At 36.5% G+C, this 22,661-nt stretch overlaps 1 pseudogene; it reads left to right on the forward strand.

Annotated features, from left to right (window-relative positions):
* The first annotated feature begins 19,298 nt into the window (after positions 1-19,298).
* Positions 19,299-20,616, forward strand: LOC140498230 (heterogeneous nuclear ribonucleoprotein H2-like; annotated as a pseudogene).
* The last annotated feature ends 2,045 nt before the right edge of the window (positions 20,617-22,661 follow it).

Here is a 22,661-nt window from a genome sequence, read left to right on the forward strand (position 1 = left end):
GACTTGCAGTGTTGGTTTTGGTTAACAGTAGTCAAACAATCTGGACTTAATTCCTCTCTCTGTTACTTAATATTGATGTTACCTGGGGAAAGGCAAGTCACTTGACCTTTCTAGACCTCTTTTGTAAAATGAGAGAATTCGAATACATGATCTCCAAAGATCTGTTTCATTCTAAAGCCTACCAACAGGGAATGACTTCCATTTGTCAAGATGGTCCTTCTCATGAACTTTATGATCCCCTTTCCTCATGTACAGTCTTTTTGGGCTGGTTTTGGGGCTTCAGACTTGCAAGTAGATGGAGCAATTCCTGGAACTGGGCTTTGCTAAAAGTAAAAAGTCTTTGGAAATAAAGAAAAATATTGGAGCAGTCTTACAGGCAGTGGAGAAAACCCCGAGATAGCACAAAACTATCTGTCTTCATGAAGTAGCAACTGACTGAGTGAAAAGGAAACTAATATTTATTAATTGCTTATTATGTGCTAGGCAGTATGCTAAGTGATTTACAAAGACTATCTCATTTGATACCCACAAAAACCCTGGGAGGTAAATCATGTAATTATCTCCTTTTTACCATTTAAAAAACTAAGGCCATCAGAGGTTGAGTGATTTGCCTAGGGTCACATGGCTGATAAAAAGTCCAAGGTTGGATTTCAACTCAGGCAGAAGTGGATAGAGTGGCCAATGGGGAAAACCCACGTTTGAATCTTGCTTTAGATGTATTATCCTGGGCATGTTAATTAACTTTCCTATTCTTTAAGATGGGAATAATAATAGCACCTATCTGTAAAGACTTTGTAAACCTTAAAACACCACATATTAGCCATATTATTAGAGCCACATCAATTATTCTAGACATTTAAGTCCAGGAGTTAAAAGAAAAGTAGTTGTACAAGAAAACAGTAGACGCACACATCTTGATAAAAATGGAAAAATGTAACCCACAGAACAGCTACTGTGCTCCTTCAAGTTCTTTCACTATCAGATATAACCTTGTTTTGACCTTGGCAAGTATGAGTGTGCTGATGGACCCTTTAGATCTATCTGCAAGGCTATTCAAATATATGATGCCTTGGGACTCAGTGTAATGGCTGCCTCCTTAGTCTTACTCTCTCCTGAGTCCCTAACCCCTTAGTGCTATATTCATGTCAGTAACTGAAGCCTGAATTATCAAGGAGAGAATAATTGAGAAGATGACAGTTCCACACAAGTTCTAGCTTTTCATATCACCAATGAAGATAATGACATGTGAGTTCTAAGTCAGAAATGATTAGAAAAGTTATCAAATGATATCTTTACTGAGTATTAAAGATTATAAATCCCATATATAGAGAGCTAGACACTTTCCAGTGGAGAATATTGAGAGGATCTCTAAACCACAGTGGGGAGGAGACTCGTATTGGATCCACGGAAATCTTAGATCACTCTCTCATTTGAATTCTAATTGTGTCTGAATAGAAATTCCTGAAGAGTGCAACTAACCAAGTTACTTCAGATAGAATTAGACGGAGCCTTAGGACCAAGAGATGTTGTTGCGTTCATCTCCATCCTCAGAGAAAACCAGTGACTTCAGGAGGGTGATGTCTTGACTTGCAAGCGAATTAGATTTAAGTGAGGCAGGGCTGTGTGACATCACCAACCTCACTCTTTCCTTCAGAGTCATTGGAGTCCAGTGTTAAGATACAGGTCAGGATGACTAACAATGGCCCCAGTTGCGGTGGGAGACCCTGGTCTTTTTAAACTAAGGTCTTTGCCAGGCCTCAGTTTGTCTAAAGCAACACTCATTCAGTAATTAAAGGCTAGGCAAGAATGGAGGCAAAAAATGGCCTAGTTTGCCTTCACACCAAAAAAATTCATCTGTTTGTAATGGAATATTTTTGCGCTATAAGAAATGATAAGCAGGATGATTTCAGAGAAACCCGGAAAGACTTACATGAACTGATACAAAGTGAAGCAGAACCAGAAGAACATTGTATACAGTAACAGCAGTATTGTTTGATGAAGAATGGTGAATGATTTAGTCTGGGGTGGGGCTAATCCCATTGGGATTTGTTCTGTGAAGTTTGGATTCAGTCAAAAGGCCACACTTGAGGACTTAGAGGTCGCATGTGGTTCCCCACTCCTGATTTAGCCATTCACAGCAGTACAAAGATTCAAGACAATTCCAAACACTAATGATGAAGTATATTATCTTCTACCAGAGAAATAACTGATTTTGTTTGAGTACAGACTGAAACTTGCTATTTTTCACTTTTTTTTTTTTTGCTTTTATTCAGGTCTTTTTTTTACAAAATGATGAATATGGAAATGTTTTACATGATTGCACATGTATAACCTATATCTCAGTGCTTACTGTCTCAGGGAGGGAGGGAGGAAAAGAAAAACTTTAATAGATAGATAGATAGATAGATAGATAGATAGATAGATAGATAGAAAGATAGAAAGATAGATATAGACATATGTATATAGATATATAGGTATGTAAATATATGATATTTTAAAAATAAATCTGAAAAGGAAAGACCTTCAGAGTTTCTGTCCAATGGCATCATTATGGAGTGATGGTTTAACTTGCTCATGAATTGGATTTAAGTGAGACAGAGTTGAACAAAGTTATTAGCCTCCCCCTCTTTTCCAAAGTCATTAAAATCCAGTAGCAGGACAAAAGCCATGACAGACATCAATGGCCCAGGATGCATTGAATGACCTTGACATCTCTGACATCTGGTCAACCTCTAAGCACTTCACAGCCCCCACCCTCATAGCCATTGGAATAAATTTTCCTCATCTACCCATTCTATTGTGCATGTTCTAGCTTGGAGCCACAGGTGAGAGTTGAGTGAAAGGTGGACATGAAAAATAAATGAGCAATTCTGAAAAGGGTTGAGGAAGTCTTCAAACCAGAGGGATCAGAACTCTCTGAACTTTATACATATTATCCCACTGGAATTTCACAACAACCTTAGAAGTAGTTATTATTGGTGTTATTTCCATCCACACTTTATTGATGAAGACTCTGAGGCTTGATGAGATTAAGTGACTTACCCACAGGTAATAAACATCAAAGGTAAGATCTGAACCCAAATCTTTCTGACTCCAAGTACACAGCACTAGCTCTATCCCCAAACCCTTCATTGTACAGAGATAAACACAAGCTTGCACATGAAGTCATTTCCCCAGATTACTTGCCTAGTAAGTGGTAAAGCTGAGGCTACAGCCCCTACCTCCTGTCCCTTCCTCCTTCCCCATATCACCTCCAAAGCTACTAAAACTATGCAAAAATTTGTAAGGATCCTGAAGACTTGTGTTTCCTACTAGCTGAGAAGAGAGGCTAGCTCTCCATTGATTCTCATGTTTGTTTGGTACTTAAAGTTTTGTGAAGCACTTTCCTCACAACAACCTGGCTACATAAGTAGTAAAAGTATTATCTTCATTTTCCAGATTAGAAAGGTGAAGTTTTAAGGGGTAAAGTGATTTATTCATATTCACACAGCCCCTGAGGCAGGATTTGAACCCAGATTTCTTGACTCCAACTTCAGCACACCACCCCCTTTTGCCATGATAATTCTCATTCCATTGTTTCTCCATTGAATTCTCAGCTTTCAATTCTTACAGTTATATGCACCACTGCCTTAATAAGCTATCTCTTTTTTTCTGATTCGTAAGGATAGGAGAACTCGAGGACCCTTCTCGATGGCTGACTGCTAGTTGAAGCTGCTACTGCTGCTTTAAGTGTACGAAATAGCAGTGGTTTAGAATGATCCTGATTCACATACCAATGAGCCATGCCCCTATTCCATCTGAAATCCATCTATATAAGGGAGTATTAAGGAAGGTCTTGCAGTCAACCAGCTGTCAAGACTAGGTCTGGCTGTTGTTTTAGAACTACAGTCCCATGTTTCTTCCACTGCAAAATGCTGTCTCTGTGGATAATAAGGTAAAGCAACTATGGGCAATGAGGAAATACTACTTAAAACCAGTCTGAGACTTGATAAAGCTAATATAACTTGTCACTCCAATAAAGTGGCTGAAATTGATTGAATGGGCCGAATGACTACTTCATAGCTTAATGCATGCTCTCAGATAAAGGAAAGAAATCAGTGTACACTCCTTATCCACATAATTAATAATAGCAAATTCAGAATTATGAGTTTTTAATTTGATCAAGGAAGTCTGACCATGAGAGGTACTCAGCAAGCAAATCTTGTATGACAACCAGAAATCACTACCTAAAATAGACCTTCAGATTACATATACTCTGTTGCCTCAACTGTGATAGAGACCAGTAAGTACGAGGTGCTCCACAGAAAATGAGGAAGAGTGAACATCAAAAGGAGAAGGGCTTCTGAAATATCTTAACAGAGGAAGGTCTGGAAAGGAAAGGGGAAAGATCAATCAATCAATCAACTGATAACCATTACTTCTTGTAGAATATGTGTGCCCATGTAAGATATGTATGTCCACATGGGTTATTTAAATGTATAGATATGCAACAGGTGGCATGGATAGGTTTCTATAATCTAAGCCCATTCCTCTTGAAGAGAGATAGCAAGATCTATCTTTAGGAGGAAGAGAGGGAGGGCTGTGATTGGTGGCTTACTCCTTCTCTTGTCTATTTCAAGAGGGATATCAGGCTAAATTTATATCAATCTATCCCTCACCTCCAATCCTGTTGGTCTAAGGATACAATGATTAGAAGCTCAGAACAAAAGTCATTTCTGTGATTGTCTTAAGGGAGAGGATAGCACTTAGTTAACACCAAACAAAGTAACGCTTTTCCCACTAGATACTGGTTACACAAAAGACTATCACAAATGGGAAAGAGCAAGTAAACCCACTTATCCGAGCAAAATATCAAATAGAAATTGGAGAAGTTCTTCAATTTAAAACAAACCAGAAAATAGGCAAAAGTAAGTGAGTTCTGCTGGGAAATAAAATTTTAACTCAAACAATAGAGAAGGCCCACTTGATATGTCAAAGAAATTCTCTTGAAGTGTCTAGGGAACTAAGTTGGAAATCAGAGAGGAGCTGTCTTCCCCTTCAACTCTATGGCTGCCAAAGTCTTTCTCTCTCTATGTGCATCTCTCCTGAAGAATTTCTTGGACCACCAGTATCTTTCTAAGAAGCACTGGAACAAATTCTGCCCTTTAGGCAGGTCACCTCAGTGTCTTTCCACCAATAAGGAGTCATATCTTCATCTCAAAATGCAGCAGCATGAAAAATGCTCCAGGCTTGGTTGGAAACCTGATCACATTTGTGCTAAACACTGTGGAAGGCAATTAAAGCAAAGATCATTCTTACTGTTCCTCCTGGCTCCTTAAACAGAAGGAGCACCAAATACTAGAGAGGAAGCCCAAGGATGCAACTTCTTCCTGAACGAAGACAGTTTTCTGAGAGTAGGGGAAAAAATCAAAAAGGTATGAAAGGAATAGGTCTAGCAATAAGGACTTATTAATGAATAAAAGTAGTTCCAGAGGGAAGGGAAAAGCAGGAGAGAACAGGAATTGTAGAGCAGTAAGATAGGGATAAAAGAATAGAGGCAAGCAGCAGAGGAGTGGAGCTTTGAATAACAAAATCCAGGATACAACACAACATGAAGGTTTGGCAAGACATAGTTTAGGGAACACTCTACTATAGTATTCTTCTTAGATATCACAAATTTCAGTCCTGGGGAATTATTTACCTTAATTACGCAGATCCGGAAACTGAGCCCTAGAGAAATTGAAACTGTAGAAAATAATACAATTTATGCTAAGCCTGGAAGTACACGGAGATATGCTAACTCTAAATCTAACCATGCTTCCTCTTATATACAATGTCCTACATATTCTGGGTGTTGAGAAGATACACAACTAATTAACATGCAGAACTCTTGCCCTTAAGGAGCTTACAAAAGAGCAGGGGGGAAAATGTAGGAGAAACTTAATAAATATTGAAGTGGAATTAAATTAAATTAAATATTCTTGGTGAAAAATGGCAAAGAGAGATAAGATACCACCATGTTGGTCATAGATTGAGTCAGTCAATGAACAGTCAACAAGCATTTATTAAGTGCTTAATACAGACACCAGGTTCCAGTCACCACGTAAGAAAAAGAACGTCAAAGCCTGCAGAGAGGACAAGGGAGTGGCGGTCAATTTCTTATTATTAACTCATTGCCAAGGTATTAGTTTAAGAGACGTGTACTTTCTGCCTCTATGTGCCTCTCTCTGTGAACTAATAAGCGCCATTACTCAGTTTGGGTTTAAGTCATAGATGAAATAAAATATACTAGCATTAATTTCAAGATTTCATAGGTTCATGCTTTTCCCAGAAGTAGGGTATTGGTATTTCTTGTGTCTATTCACATGATGATTTTAATTTTTTGTAGGTGGAAAGGGAAGGGAAAAAATATTTTTTAAACCTTCACTATGTGCCAGGCACTGTGCTAAATACTTTATAAATGTTACCTCACCTGATAGGGAAGAAAATCAATCTTAAATGTCATTGTTTTGTTAAATCTGATCGTGTTATTCTTCTTTTCAAAAATTGTGAGGGGCCCCTATTGCTTCCCAGCATCTATAATCTGACCCTGTCTACCCTTTCAGTCTTGTCAGATACAACTACCCTGAAAATAATTGATGTTTTCATCAAATTAAACCATAGAACATTCCCTACACTCTCCTGCCTCCATGTCTTTGCTTATGCTATTTCTTCTGGCACAAACTCCCTCCACTTTCATCATTACCTTCTAAAATTCTTTTTGTCCCAACTTAAATGCCATCTCATAAAGCCTTCTATGATACTTCAGGACAGACTTACCGCACCCCTTTGTTTTGTACCTCACTAGTACTAGCAGTAATGCATTTCACTATGTAATATTTGAAACTATAGTTCTCTGTGTTTGGGTTTTTTTCCTTTATGAGGCCTGCAAGATCTGAATGTTAACTGAAATTGGTACCTCCTCTAGCCTGGCACAAAATGTGCTTAAAATAGGTTTGTTGAATGAATGAATTATTCTAATGTAAGATTCTATCATTCTAAGTCTATGAGTCTGTGTCCAAACTGACTAGTTCAGTTGGATATAGCACAATACTAAGGAAGCCAAGGCAGTGGGTTCAATCCCTATAAGGACCAGATATCTATTTCTTCAATGGACCTGGGATCTAAAGCTTGCAAATATCTGTTTTCTCATTTGGTCCTTAAAATAACCCTGTGAAGTAGTTGTTACTATCATTCACATTTTATAACAGCTACCATTTATAAAGAGTTTTAAGGTTTGCAACTTACTTGATATATTTTACTTGAACCTCTCAATAATCCCCTGAGGTAGGTGCTATTTATCATTCCCATTTTATAGATTAGGAAACTAAGACTGGCATTCAAGGAAAGGTTCCAACTCAGGTCCTCCAGAACCAGTGTTCCAAGTCCAATGTTCTACTCACTTTGAGCCCCTGCTAGAATCTCATTCATGTGGGTATTCCTTCCAAAGGTGATATCATAATCCATCCTGTGTGGCTCTTAACCATGTCTGCCTGTAAATCCACAACAAGAAGTAGTTGTGGTAGTAGTAGTAGTAGTTACTCATAGTAGGCACATTATTCCAGCTTGATGTTCACATGGATACTAACAAAATATGCCTTTCTATTAACCACTGCTCTCAAAATATGAAAGGCTCACCTTTTGTTCCAGTCATATCCCTCTCTTGGATAGTCCCTTTCATACCTCTTCTCCACCGTGTTATTCTGAATTTTTCACTTGTAATATATTTTAGCCTACTATGCCCAACAAGTACCATTCCAATATTGGTGTGACCAGCAACTTTAATTCTTCAGAGACTGTGATATTCTATGGCTCACGTTCATATGTCAACAAAGATTATTGATTTTTTTAATGGACCATTGCTTCAGAGAGAAGTTTGACATAGTTAAAAGCATTGAATAAAGGACATTTTCTTCCTATCCAGTTCCGAGACCAGTTCACTGTCCAAATACAATGCATGTCCAAGATATATATATATATGTATATATATATGCTAATGAAACAACTCTGAAGGTTGGTTGTACATCCCACTGCATATCATAGTCTGTGCAATAAGAATGCTTCATCCACTTGCTTTTTCCTGTGTGTATAGCTAAACCAAGCTCTTCTGAGTAATTATCTATCTCATTTAGGAGGCTAAGCAATTTTCTAGGATTTGATGCAATCAGTCCAATCTGAAAGGTCTTATTATCTACAGGGAATTGCCTTTCTGTTGGCATTCTAGAATAAATTTCCTTTATGATAACAGAGTATTTTTTCTCTCCATGTAGCTTAGCTATGTAATAGCTCTGATCTCTAAGTAGCCCCAACCATACTTCATGGATTCATGACTTCAGTCCCAAGAGGACTAGACAATCATCACAAGCCTATCTCTGTCATTGAAAAAATAACTATGAACCAGTAACATCTGTATCATCTAAGGCCTTGTTGGGAAGGTTTTTATTTTCCTCTATCGCCATTGTTACTGTGTCACTGTCAGACTTCCACTATCATCCATTTGTCTAGAGCTATGATAAGGATTATAGCCTATTCTGATACACATTGATAGAGCAGAAACCCTGCCTCCTTGTCCTTGGGTAGGCCAAATAGAAAAGAGTAGGAAAATTTATACTTTTGGAAGGTAGGGAACATTGGACATTTCAGTAGAGGAAAAGTCCATTGACTTGTGGAAAAGCTAGGATATTATCATCAAATTCAGGATGCTAGCATCTCTTCCATCCACCAGCAGAGCCTCCCCTTCCAACTTAGGTCCTTTCCTACCTTTAGAAGAAAGTTTTAGGAAGTCACCCTGGCCCCTCTCCATCCCTTGTATTTTTCTTTTGTTGACAACTTAATATGTTTCCACACTTCCTTTTATGGGGATAGATAAGGATCCTGATGGCAATCAGTTGGGCTGGGTAGGAAATGCCACATTCTTTAGTGTAAATGTTTGACTAACCTTTCTCTGGGCTATATATCATTTGACAAAGGCACTAGAAAGGTTGCAGGCCCTTCGATTCTCAGGTGAGATATACAGGTAATAAATTATGAGAAGTTTTTTTCTTTGTATTTTTTTTAAGTCTAGAAGGCACACATGCACCCCCGCTCTACGTGACTAAACTATATTAAATGGATGCTAAGCGTGGGGGAAGGTCCTTAGCTGTGGTTTAGTGAGTATCCCTTTGGTAATATAATTGAGGAAGGGTGATCATTGAGAAGTTATGAAAAAAAAATGAATGAATGATTCCAAAGCTGAGGACCTTGGGGGATAAACAATAGCTTAGCCAATAGGTTTAGCTAAACTCTTTCATCTTCCACAATCTAGGGTTTCAAATCGACAGGCTCATTCCACACCTTAAATGAGGTTCTTAAGCTCATATTGACTGGCAGCCTTTCTGAAAGGGGGGTTTATAACTGAGCCTGAGAGTCCAGAAGAAAAAGTCCCTTCATGTCCAGATTAAATGATGAGATGCCCTGGTTGAGGGAGGCGGGGGAACAGCCATTGTGATTCTCAGAACCATGCACAGCCCCAGGAAAAACATGAAGCTTCCACAGCCTGGCTGAGTCTGAGACCCCTCTATCCTTTGCCAAACAAACCAGCCTGTGTTCATTTATAGGCTGGTGTGAGCTGAAGGACACCCAGGAAGTGGGAGATTACCTGGTACAATAGGGATGTTGTCAAATGTCCTCCTAAGGCCTAATCCTAGGGAGAGGGGAAGGAAAAGGTAAGAATGATGGAAATGAAGGGGTGAGGGTGGGGAGGGAAGGCCATTCCCCTTCTGGTGTTTCTTGGTTACCTTAAATGGCACTTACAAGTTTTAGTTTTGTTAAACATGCTCTTTCCAAAATCTTCAGTCCATGGGATTTCATCACATTCTTAGACATTCATTTATCTTAAATGGTTAAAGCGCGTTGGGAGGAATTCAAGTTAGGTTGATATATTGGATAGCTGGTTGGACTCTGAATAAGAAAAATCTGCTTTCAAGTTCCAAGTCAAAAACTTACTGAGTGATCCTGGGCAAGGGCCTCGGCTTCTCTGAGTCTGTTTCTTCACCTGAACAAAGGGAAGTGTTAGGCATAGCAACTATTTTCAAGGTTCCATTGAGTATCGATAATATATTGTATAGAAAGTGCCTTGCAAATTCACACTACATAAATAGATATATACACATATATATAGTATAAATACGTAATGCATATAGTATGTTAAAATATAGAAATATAAGTTATTATTTAGTCTGACCTACAACATGCCAGAGACGTCTCCAAGTGCAAAAAATACAAAGACAAAAAGAAAACAAAAAAGCTCTCTGAGCCCTGTCTAGTAAAAGTCAAGCCAGTGAGTTACAAGCATGAATACTCAGAGAAGAGGTTTGGCTTCAAATATACATCTATGAAGTCTATGTGAGCCCAGAGTTTGGCAGAACAAAATTATGGGCCTCTCCGTAGCAGAATAACAACCCTTATGTTGATAAGACTGAACTCTAGTTTCATGGAGGATATCTAGTTTAGAATACCAATGGAAGAAGAATTACCTATAGATGATAAGGCCCTCCAAATAATGCTGATTGTATCCCAAGGGAGCACAGTGAAAGATATTCACCAAATAGACATTATATTTGTTGTTCAGTCCTATCCAGTTCTTTTGGACTCCATTTGGGATTTTCTTGGCAAGATACTGGAATGGTTTGCCATTTCCTTCTCCAGCTCATTTTACAGAATAGAACATTGAGGCAACAAGGTTAAGTGACTTGCCCAGGGTCACACAGCTGGTAAGTGTTTGAGGCTTGATTTGAACTTAGGAAGACTAGTCTTCCCTGACTCCAGGCTGGATATTCTATCCACTGTGCCACCTAGCTGCCCCAAGACAACATAGAGCACTTTGTCTACTTTACTCATTTGATCCTCCCAATGACCCTATTAGGAACAAATGAGAATATATATGTAGAGTACTACCTGTAATCTATAATATTTATTTATTGAACAGTTCTTTCTTCATTTCAGCTTTACCAAGATACTAGACAGTAGATACTGCAGCTAGGTCATGCAGCGGATAGAGCTCTGGACTTGGAGTCAGGAAGACTCAGTATCTTTGTAAGTTCATATCTGGCCTCAGACACTTAACTAGTTGTGTGACCCAGGGGAAGTCATTTAACCCTGTTTGCCTCAGTTTCCTCATCTTTAGAATGAGCTGGAGAAGGAAATGGCAACCACTGCAATCTCTTTGCCAAGAAAATATCAAATGTAGTCACAAAGAGTCAGTTGCGACTGAAACAGCAGATCAACAATAAAAGCTTTAATTCTGTTATGTTGAAAGATACCCTTCGGAGAATGCAGAGATTTTCATTTTGCTCAGTCTTAGACCCCTCATTTAGGATCATAGACTTAGAGATCATCTAATCTAACCTCCTTCATTTTATAGATGAGGAAATTGAGGCTCAGAGAGGTTAAATGACTTGCTCAAGGTCACACAGACAGTAACAGAGGCAGGATTTGGATGTGGTACTCTAACTCCAAAGCTACTGCCATTTTCATTTCCATACTACATCTACTCATTTGAAGTGAAGTCCATAGCATCTAATACAACCCCTTTCCTAAGTGGTGCTTCAAGAAAAGTTATACCAGGTTCAAGGCAAACAGTGGTCCATGTCTACCAAAGAGAACCATACCTCATGATACCCCATAAATGTGTTGATTGTGAGTCATCAAACAGAGCATAATTCAAAGCAAAGGCAATTAATGAAATAGAATAATAAGAGTTAAAGATTTTCCCCATAAACTGGAGATACACTGTACCACAAGTACATACACCATTACCAGGAAGAGTCAACACACATATGGAACAAATCTAACAAGGTAGCACACATTAAAGGGCACACACAGAGGGAGCACATGTGGCCAAGAGAGAATGTATGAAAGGTTTCTAATATCTCCTGTTGGTGTCATCGAGATTCACCACCTGGACCTGCAATCTACTTTTATTGTATGTCATACTATCTCTACCAAGTTCATGGATGTACTACATAGTCTCTGCTGGGAGTTGTTCCATACTTTTCTCTTGTGACCACTGCTTGATGGTTTTTCTCTGCTCGTGCAGTCATTGTTTGTCCCTAATAGGCATGACTCCATTGGATATAGGGTTGTGAGGCTTCTCTCTGCTTCTAGCTTCTGCCTGCAGCTAGAACACTCAGCTGACATACTACCTTTTCTTCATAAGAGGAAGAGTGAACCCTTACCACTCTCTTTTGGTTTAGAACCCATAAATCCAACTATTAACTTTTTAGGGAGTTAGATCCTTTAAATACTCTATTTCAACATATCTTGGTTTATAGAAGTTGGTGGACTGTTAGAGCTGAATGGAACTTTAATGATCATGTAGTTGATATCCTTATTTTATAGAGAAGATGGTTCAGATCCATTGAAATTAACATGGCCACAGTCACAATTTATAAGTGACGGAGCTAAGATATGAACCTAGGTTGTCTAACTCCAAAGCCCAAGCTCTTTATATTGCCCCTATATATCTAATTTTTTGTCATGGACTTTCTCTGCATTCCCTGACCTATCAACTAAGTGGGGAAGCATAGAGGTGGGGAAAGGGAAATCAGGAAGGAATGCTTCAATTTATCACCACCACTAAAAGAAAAAAGCAGTGCTCTGCTTCTACTGGGGTTGCCAAAAATTCCTACACAGAAATCTCAGTTGAATGCATTCATTGCTTCCATAAAATAGTGTTAGCCACAGGGATAGGACAGAACCATCTCCAATAGACTAAGAAGACTTCCATTGCTGTTCCATCATTTCCATCATGTCTGACTTCATGGCCCCATTTGGGGTTTTCTTGGCAAAGATACTGGACTGGTTGCCATTTCCTTCTCCAGAACATTTTACGGAATAGAACACTGAGGCAAATAGGGTTAAGTGACTTACCCAAGGTCACATAACTAGTAAGTATGTGAGGCCAGAATTGAATCCAGCACTCTATCTACCACATCACCTAATTGCCCTATTGGGAAGACATTGATCTTTACATTTTCAGTCCCACAGTGAATCCCACAGTGGGAAATCAACATTCCTACAAATAAGAGTTTGATTTATTATTTTGTTGATTGTCTAGATTTAAGAAAGTAGCAGAGAAAATGTTAATAATGCAGACTAAACTTGAAAGTGTGTCCTATATGTGGTGGTGGCGGTGTTCTTGTTCTCATTCTTGTTCTCCCTGGAAAGCCAGTTGTTAAACATTTATTACCATGGTTACCATGTTAAGGGAAATTATATGGAGTGGTTTGTTCCATAGAAATATTATAAATTCTCCAAATTGCCGACTGGCTGAAGAATTTTTCATCTGGGTTTCACAATGTTACAGGCATTTAAAGGGCTGTCGTACAGAAGAGGGATTGGACTTGTAGGAGCGATGGAGGAAGATGCGAAGACATAGACAAGATAGCACAGTGCTCTGCACGTCATAAATATGTGACAAATATTTGTTGAATTGAATTATTCATAGACTCCAGTTCATAATTTGTCCCCACTTTAATGTTCTCCTTTCTATTCTCCTAATTTTATTATACATCCAAAGTCATAAACACCAAAAGCATAGCGTTTTCTGTTTAGAGATTGGTTCCTGCTTCCCTGGGGCTGGGTAAAAATGCCTGTTAATCAGAATTGGTCATAACCAAGTTGGCAAAACATCCTTACATTAAGCCATCTGGCAAGACATGGAAACAAACTCAGTGTACTGGACATGGCATAATCAAGGCATTCATTAGAATGGATCTGGGCTCACTTTCTCCAATTTCCCCTTAGCTACTTTTGAACAGGGCAAATACCCCAATCTCCTGGTGCTCAATCAACCAACCACCAAACGCTTCTAGGATTTGAACCCCGGTTTTGTAATTCCAAAGCTTGTTCTCATTACATTACTACATTACTGTCCTCCATAAATTTCAAAGGGCAGAAATTATATATTTTCAGACCACAGTGGAATAAAATTAAAAGTGAATAGCTAAACTCTATGGGAACAAAGACAACTCTGTTAAACAGTAATAGGAATGAGGGAGAAACAGAAACCTGAAAGCAGAATATTTCAAAGATAACAGCATTATGTATTTGGTTCTATATCAATTCATACAAGTTTTCCAATGTTTCTCTTAGAGCTTCATATTAATTATTCTCTATGAAACAATAGTATTCCATTATATTCAGAAAACTCAGTATGTCATACCCAGTCAATGGGGAACCCATTTTGTTTCCAGTGTTCACTAACATGGCTACAATGATGTAAACAAACCAACATTAAATGCTGCCTTATTCAAATTAATGGTAATGACCAAATTTTGTCAAAGAGAAGAAAAAGAAACATGTTTCCCTCTTCTCTGGGAGTAAGAGGACTACAGATGAAGGGTATTATAAATACAGATGTGAGCCCTTTTATTGCTCAAAATTTTCTCTGTCAAAATTAAGGATTCAATGACATTAAGGAAAGATGTATTGGGAAATTATTTGAATTTAAGTAAAGGTACGAAATCAATTAATTGGGAAAAACAAAGGCAGAGATATCATGTCAGAGACAATGTGGTGTACTAGATAAGAAGCCTGCTATTAGAGAGTAAGGAAGACCAATTCAAACCCCTTCAGTAACATATACTGGCTTTGTGACCCTGGGCAAAAGGATTTATTCTTTAATGTCTTCAAAAAATTCTCTAAGACTATAAATTTCACAGAAATTGCTCATCTGAAATTGTACAGGGAATTTCCTTAGAAGGTTGCCTACGCTGATGAAGTTAGAGGCCAGTTCCAAACAAAAATCTATGGATTACAGACAAAACTGCTGTCAGAATCAAATTTAGATCATTGAATGCCTCTGTTAATGAAAAACAAAAGTAGAAATAAATTAATTAAGCCTACATTAAAGGACACTAGAAAAATAGTCAATCAACAGTCCAAAGGAAAGTTTTTTTCCTACTTAATAGTATTTTATATTTTCCAATCACATGTAAAGATACTTTTCAACATTCATTTTTATAAGATTTTGAATTCCAAATTTTTCTCCCTCCTTTGTTTCCTTCCTCCTCTCCAATACAGCAAGCAATGAGATCTAGATTATACATGTACAATTATGTTAAACATATTTCCACATTCATCATGTTGTGAAAGAGGAATCAGAACAAAAAAGAAAAACCATGAGAAGGAAAAAACAACAAAAAAAAGTGATAGTTTCATTCAGACTCCATAGTCATTTCTCTGGATGTGAATAGCCTTTTTCATCATAAGTCTTTTGGAATTGTCTTGGATCATTGTATGACTGATAAGAGCTAAGTCTACCATAGCTGATCATTTCACATTGTTGCTGGAACTGTGTACAATGTTCTCCTGGTTTTACTCACTTCACTCAGCATCAGTTCATGTAAGTCTTTCCAGATTTTTCTGAAATATTCCTGCTCAACATTTCTTATGAAATAATAATATTTCGTTATATTCATATGCCACAACTTGTTCAGACTTTCCCCAATTGATGGACATCTCAATTTCCAATTCTTTGCCACCACAAAAAAGAATTGCTATAAATATTTTTGTACATGGGGGCCTTTTCCCTTTTTTATGATCTCTTTGGGATACAGACCTAGTAGAGATATTACTGGATCAAAGGATATGTATTAATTTTATAACTCCCAAAGGAAAGCTTCAAAAGAAAGATTATAAAGTTAGTTAGAGACAAAAATCAATATAAAATAAAAGAGCTACTGACTGATGAACCTAAGATATTTTTAAGAGACATAAAATTGATACACTTTAAAGTGATCATCAAAAAAAAGGAGTAAAAACACAACAGAGAAAAATCAACCAATTTTCAAATGTTGTTTAATAGAAATGAGAGGTAATTAGAAGACCTGAGATCATCTTCTGCTATTGTCATCTTATTCCCTGTATAACTGCCATTTAACCTCTTTGAGTCTCAGTTTTCTCATCTGTAAAAATGAAGGGCTTGAACTAGATGAACTCTCAGGTCTCTACCAGCTTTACTCCATGATGTACTATTTGAACGAAAAAATAAAATTCAATTCCTTGTTCTCTCCTATTCATCTTTTATCCAATCAGTTGCCAAATCCTGTGAAATCTATCTTTATAACACCCTCTTCTCTCCTCTGACATTGCCATTGCCTAGTCCGTGCAATTATCACACCTTGATCATTTCAAGAACCTTCGATTGATCTTGCTGCCTCAAATCTCTCCTAGTCCCTCTTCCACTCAGCTGTCAAAGTGATTTCTCTAAAGCCCAGTTCTGACCATGTCACTCCCTTATTAGATAAGTACCAATTGCTTCCTATTTCCTCCAGAGTCAAATAGAAAATCCTCTGTTTATCCATCAAAGCCCTTTTTAAGCTAATGCATTTTCACATTTCCAATATTTTTGTCTCATTCACCGCCATGTTCTTTGTGATCCAATGATACTAGTATCCTGACTGTTCCTTGCTTGACACTATTTCCTGACTCCATGCATTTTCAGTGATTGTCTCCCATCATGGAATTGTCTTTCTCTTCATCTCCATCTCCTTGCTTCCTTCAAGGCCCAGCTAAAATATAGTTCTTCCATTAAAAAGCCTTCTCCAACCATCGTTACTGTTAGTGAATTCCCTCTAAGATAAAATTCAATTTATCCTGTGTTTATCTTATTTGCAAATAGTTGCTCACATGTTGTCTGAGCTCCTTAAGAGCTTGTTTTGGCTTTATCATTTTTTTGTATCACTGGAGCTTAGTATAGTGTCTGGTACATAATAGATGATTAGTACATGTTTTTTGATGACAAATATTATTCAAAAAAGCTATACACAGAAAGAATTTAAAAAGTCAGGTAATTTGATAGAAATATTTTAATACTTATAAAATATAAGTAAACCAAACTAACAATACAATAAATTCACAATTTAGGTAGACATATATATCTATATATCCTAGGAATCACAGAGCCAGTAGGACAGAGGAAGACTTAGGTCTTACTGACTCCAAGGCCAGTTTTTAATCTGTATATTTTTTGTATAAGTCACTAGCAAAGAATTACCCCCCAAAAAATCTATTTGGGCCACCTGAACCAATTAGTCAGAGGTGAATTTTTGCAAATTTCCAGACTATACATATCACATAGATTATTTATGAATATAAATATATTTTAAAATAAAGAAAAAGAAGGAACACTAACCTCATCTCTTATGAGGCAAATATGGTGTTGATCTTAAAGCTTGGGAAATAAACAATTAATTTTAAAAATTTAAACCAACATTTTTAAACAAGGTAGAAATTTTTTAAACAGATGTAGAAATAAATATGAAATAAAATGTTAGCTAGTGGAATAAATTAACTTTTAAAATTTTAAATTTTTTTCATCATCTACAAAGCAGAATATATGGCTAACATATATATAGACTTGCTTATATAGCAGAAAAAACAATTTCAGCATAATTTGAGATAAATAATAATCAAAAACCCCATATATTATATCAACAGAAAAAGACTGGCGTAAAACCCAACATTTATACATGATAAAAACTCAAAGAAGAATATGAATGTAGGGGATTTTCATTAACAAAATAAAAATGCATCTTATATCAAGAGTTAATATAATATACACTGGAAAAAACATTAAAAGTATTCCCACTAAACACAGGTAAAAAGCAAGGATGCTTACTTTCACCATTCCTTTGTGAAATAGTATAAGAAATGTTAGTAGCTGCAGTAAAATAAAAGATTTATTAGAGGAATCAACACTGGAAAAAATAAAAATGTCATTATTTTCTGATTATATGATTGTATTTCTAAAAAATTCAGCTAAGGAAAAAAGTTAAAACAATAAATGTGCATTTCAATGAGATCACAGTAATCCAGAAAGAAAGTAATCCTTCAAAAATAATTTATTATGATTAAAATTGAAGAAAAGATAACTGAAAAGAAATCCTATTTGGAATCTTTGGAAATTTGCCTATCTAGAAATACATGCAGCCTATGCCAAAGACACATTTAGCACAGGTTTAAGTATGTCACTTCCCTACTCAGTCAACTTCGATTGTTTCTGATTGCCTTTAGAATAAAGTATCAGATCCTTTTTTTAGTATTTAAAACCTTGCCAATTTGACTTAGACTTAATACACACCCTTGTCCTCTACTCATGCTATGATACAGACAAATTTTCTTATTTTTTTTCTTACACTTGAAATTCCATCTCCCATGTCTTATTCATAGGCTGGCCCTATTTTTAAAAAATGCTCCCTCCTCACCTGTGCTTCTTAGAATCCATAGGCCAAATGCTACCTCTTTGATAAGGTTTTTCCTGATTCCTCCTTCCAATGCCTAGTGCTGTGGCTCCATTCTGACCCTCTCCCAAATTCTGTGTACTTACTTTGCATGTATTTCATATTTAATTATTTATGTATGTATTTCCTTGCTTATCCTGAGGCTGGTTGAAAATTCCCTAACAGAGAAATAAAAAACAGGTTTTGTTGAAGACAGAGACTGTTTCTTTGGTTTTTGCCTTTTTAAACTCTGTCACTGAACACAGAGCCAAGTGCATAGTTGATCCTTAAATGTTTGTTGAATAAAAAAATATATAATGATTGGAATTAAGGAAAATCTAAATTATTGGAAGGACATTCAGTATTCAAGGATAGGTCATATTAATATAGTAAAACTGATAATATTCACCAAATAATTTGTAAATCTTTTCCCATACCAATCAAAATTTTAAAGTGTTTCATCATAGAGCTGAATAAAACCATAAATAAATTTATGTGAAAAAATAAATAGGCAAGACTACACAAGAATAAGATGAGGTGAAGGAGGGGGGTAAAAAGCTAATAAAGGTGGTTTTCTACCTAAAATATATTACAAAATGGTTATTTTCAGAACAAGTTCATACTGAGCAAAAGATAGAGAAATAGATTAATGGAACAGAAAAGAAACATTAGACAATTCCCCAAATACATACTAAAAAGTAATATTTGATAAAGGTATAGAAAATAAAAACTGAGAAAAATTCATTATTTTACAAAAGTATTTGGGAAAATTGTTTAGTAATTTAGGGGGAAATTTATTTAGACTCACATCTCACGTCATATACCTCAGTCAATTTCAGCTGAGTGATAATCAACAAAAAAAATTATAAAAATATGAGGAAAATGAACTAATATATTTACCTCAGTTGTACACGTGTGATGACTTTTTTTTCTATTTAATAATAAGATTTTTCTTCATAGCCATGCCCAAGTCAAGTATTGAGCCATCATCACTGACTAAACAGTATGATGCTGAGCTCCAAAGGTAAAAAAAGCTTTGTGGTGAAAGTCAGGGACTTGCCCTGGCCCTGTTTAGCTGATGAAGTCCAACACTTCTCAGAATGCAAAATTCAAAATGAGGCATCAAGCATTCATCTATAAACAAGAAAGCAGGCCAAGTTGAGAAGCATTTATTGAACTTGAATCAGAAGATGAAGTCAAATTGGCACTGAAAAAGAGAGAGAGAAAATATGGGACAGAGATATGTTGAAGTATTCGAGTCAAACAATATTGAAACAGATTGGGAGTCAAAGTATACTGGTCCAAGAAGTCTTGACACTGCCAGTGATGATTTTGTGCACCTTAGAGGACTCCCATTTGGCTGTAGCAAGGAAGGAACTGTTCAGAGTTTTTTTCAGGGTTGGAAATCATGCCAAATGGGACAACATTGCCAGTGAACATCCAGGGGAGGAGTACAAGGGAGGCCTTCATGCAGTTTGCTTCACAGGAAATAGCTGAAAAGGTTCTAAAGAAACACAAGAAAAGAATAGGGCACAGGCACATTGAAATCTTCAAGAGAAGCTGGGCAGAAGTTCATATTCATGATCATCCCCAAAAGCTAATGCCTATTCCGTGAACAGGTCCCTATGACAGACCTAGGGCTGAAAGAGGCTATAACAGCATTGGTAGAAGAGCTAGGTTTGAAAGAATGAGGCACCTACAGTGGAGGGTATGGAGGCTTTCATGACTACAGTGGATATAATGGTGGATGTGGCTTTATACATATAAATTGGATAGATTGAGAATAGACCTCAATTACTGTTTTTCAGGAATGTCTGATCAGATAGATATGGAGATGGTAGACCCACTTTTTCTGAGTACAACAGACCACTGTGTGCACATGAGAAGATTACCTTACAGAGATACTGAAAATGATCTTTACAATTTTTTCTCCCATTCAAACCCTGTTGGAGTGCACATTAAAGTTGGACCTGACTGTCAGAGTGACTGGAGAAGGATATGTTGAATTGGCTACTCATGAAGATGCTATGGCAGCAATGGCAAAAGACAAAGCAAATATGAAGCACAAATGCGTAGAACTCTTCTTGAACTCTACGGCAGAAGCAAGTGGTGGTGCTTATGGTAGCCAAGAGATAGGAGGCATGGGTTTGTCAAACCAGGGCAGTTAGCCAGCCACTGAGTGGGGGTTATGGAAGAGACTACAGTGGTCAAAGCAGCATGAGCAGATTTGACCAAATTTTACAGGAAAACTCCAGTGATTTTCAATCAAACATTGCATAGGGAGCCAAGGAGCAATACACAGCAGCTACTACAGTAGCGGGAGCCATGCATCTATGGGAGTAAATGGAATGGGAGGGATGTCTGACACGACCAGTAGGAGTGGGGGATGGGGAATGCAATCCTGATCATTAACTCTTAGTCAACTTTTTTTTAAAGAAAAAAAGTTTAAACTTTGCAATACAAGCTTGTGATTTATGCTTACTGTTAAGTAAAATCATGATTGTTTTAAAATTTTTCAGGTTCAGTATTTTTGAACGCTGAAAAACATTCATCTAGGATATAATAACCAAGTTGAGGAAAGACTATAGCTGTTAAACAATTTCAGTTTTTCTCAAGATAGTTATGTGGTAGGAGCATATTTAAGAAGTAAGCATATTGAGCTTAGAGCAATTTCATTTAAGTTAAATGTTGCTCTTATATCACATTGCATGGAACATTGAGATGTATGTTGGGAGACATGATGTTTTTGTAAAAAACAAATATAGGAGTTGTGTCTGTGATTCAAAAGTGAGAGATCTGGCATGTTCATTCTAGTTTATTTCACTTACTATCCTGTAAGGCACAAATATTTAAGCTGTTTTTTAAGTTAATGGGGACAGTTTTGAGAAACAATGTGACTACTTTAGGATATGGTCTTGGTGTTTGTATTAAATTCTGAGGTCTTGATTCAAATCTTTCATTGTATTGTGATTTCCTTTTAGGTGTATTGCACTAAGTGAAACTTCTTAAATAAATCTTCCTTTCAAAATAAATGAATAAGCAAATGAATAAGTGAATAGAAGGAATTATTAAGAACCGGATAAATTACTTGATTTCATTAAAATTAGGCATTTCTGCTTACCAAAATGTAAATCATCAAAATAAAATATGGCAAATGTGAAATATAAAAATTTTAGATCTAAAATATATAATATCCAGTTAATGATTCACAAAAGTTAATTTCGGGTCTGTGTTGGATAAATGGTCAAAGGATATGAAGAAACACAGAAAATTTCAAAAAAACACAAATTCTTAATAATTACTTGAAACAATGTTCAACTTTACTAATAACAAAAGATACAAATTAAAACAACCTTGAGGTACCCACATCACAGCCATAATGCTGGTTGAATAAAAATAGAAAAAGTCATAGAACTCAGCACTGGTAGGTTATAGAGAAACAGGTGTATTCATTCATTTGTTCATTTCTGATATAATTACAAACTTGTGGAATCTTTTAAGAGATCAAGCTGAAAATTTGCAGAAAAGATTACCAAAATAATTATACCCTTTAACCCTGTAAATCCATTGTTGAGAATATACCCTGAGAGTATTATAAACTCATATACATGTTATCCTTTCAAAGATTTTTTTATTACAGTGTTATATGTAAAACCAAAAAATTGGAAGGAACCTAAGTATACAATAATAGGGAAATGGTTAACTAAATTGTGGTACATTAATGTAATGAAATTCTATAATTCAGTAAAGATGGACAGATATGAGAAATAGAAGGAAATATGGGGGGGGGGAACCTTTTATAAAAATAATCCGAATCAGAATAAAGAAGAAACAGAAGAGAATACACACTAACCAAGATTGTATAGGGACAAAACATGGTTAGGGATGAGAATAGAAAAAACCATCTTGATGGAGACTTTGAGGGCTTGTCTAAAATATTGTGCCATTTTATGCATTGAAATTCACTCTCTAGGATGGTGAAAAATTGCAAAGAACAAGCATGGTCTCAAAGAAGAGATATGTAAAGATCCTTCCCCTTACTCCTTGGCGGAGATGGGTGATAAACTGGAATGGAATACTGCACATATTTCAGATTTTTTTCAACATATTTATCTGTTTTGCTGGGGTTTTTTTCTCTCCTTCCTCTTTTTCTTGTTAAAATAATTCTTTGTTAGGTGGCATAACTCTCTGGGTTTGGGGAACAAGGAAAGATACAGGGGGAACATTTAGGCAACATAAAAACTATTCTAAAAAAGAAATTCACTCATTTAAATGTCAATACTTACAAAGCAAGTATAATTGGATCAATTGATATTTAATGCTGTTTATAAAAATCAATTATCCATTCTTTAGTGAGTGCTTTATCCAAGGCACTATAAG

The sequence above is a fragment of the Notamacropus eugenii genome, chromosome 4 (assembly GCF_028372415.1).
Source record: "Notamacropus eugenii isolate mMacEug1 chromosome 4, mMacEug1.pri_v2, whole genome shotgun sequence".
NCBI lineage: Eukaryota > Metazoa > Chordata > Mammalia > Diprotodontia > Macropodidae > Notamacropus > Notamacropus eugenii.